This window comes from Schizosaccharomyces cryophilus (assembly GCF_000004155.1).
Source record: "Schizosaccharomyces cryophilus OY26 unplaced genomic scaffold supercont4.1, whole genome shotgun sequence".
Taxonomy (NCBI): Eukaryota; Fungi; Ascomycota; class Schizosaccharomycetes; order Schizosaccharomycetales; family Schizosaccharomycetaceae; genus Schizosaccharomyces; species Schizosaccharomyces cryophilus.
The window spans coordinates 1,881,816-1,882,757 of NW_013185624.1; the positions used below are offsets into that span (position 1 = coordinate 1,881,816).

General features: G+C 36.7%; 2 non-coding genes across 2 annotated transcripts; one reads left to right on the forward strand and one right to left on the reverse strand.

The window, feature by feature from the left end:
• Positions 1–82: 82 nt before the first annotated feature.
• On the reverse strand, positions 83–197 carry SPOG_16155. Its single transcript, XR_001203067.1, has one exon. It is a non-coding gene; the product is annotated as a 5S ribosomal RNA (ribosomal RNA).
• Positions 198–391: 194 nt separating this feature from the next.
• On the forward strand, positions 392–473 carry SPOG_16156. Its single transcript has one exon. It is a non-coding gene; the product is annotated as a tRNA-Ser (tRNA).
• Positions 474–942: the final 469 nt, after the last annotated feature.

Consider the following 942-nt stretch of genomic DNA (forward strand, 5'->3'; position numbering starts at 1 on the left):
CATGGAAGAGAATCAACCTTCCGAAAAGGAATAAACAAAAAACCAAACCACAAATAAAAAAGTAAAGAGCAACAAAAAGGAAAGCCTACAGCACCCCGGATTCCCATGTTGTCTCCAACCATAGTACTAACGAGGCCCTCAGACGCTTAACTGCAGTGATCGGACGGGAACTGGTGTTTTCGCCTAGGTGTGGCCGTAGACATTGCAGATGATACATAGAGACTCTCATGTAGGATGAAAATGGCAGCTCTCTATCATCAAAGTGATGTCCTCTTGTTACTAACGACAAGGGTCTTTTGATGGGTCCACATGGTCAAAGTGTAAGCAATTAAAGACTTTTTTGATAACTTCGTAATATATTACTTCTTAAATCTCTCACTTAGCAACATATGACACTATGCCTGAGTGGTTAAAGGGATAGACTAGAAATCTATTGCGGTCTCCGCGCGCAGGTTCAAATCCTGCTGGTGTCGTTTTTATTGTTTAATAACATTTTAATGATACTAGTCGGAAGGTTATTTGCTTTTCAAATCTTTAAACAAGAAAGAAAGTGAAAGCAATATTCTGTATGCTCATAAATAACTGACTGTTCTCTTTCGTTCTTACCGGAGGATATCCCTCGTAGTACTATGGGCTGTCAGGATATTACGCGATTGAAGTGAAACGGTTCTCTTGGTTAAGCCTTTTCTACTGTAAAATGTGTTAATAATCGAAGTAGATTTATTATCATCATCCATAGGAGGCCGCTAAATAATTTCGTGTTACAAAAAGGGACGTGAGCATAACACACGTATAATCTATTCGTTTTTTTTTTTTTTTTTTTTTTTTTTTTTTTTTTTTTCTTTTTTCTTTTTTTATATGTAGACGACGTAGTAGTGTGTTAGTTAGTTAGTTAGTTAGTACGTAACGTAACGTAAACGTTAAACTTAAACGTAACGTACG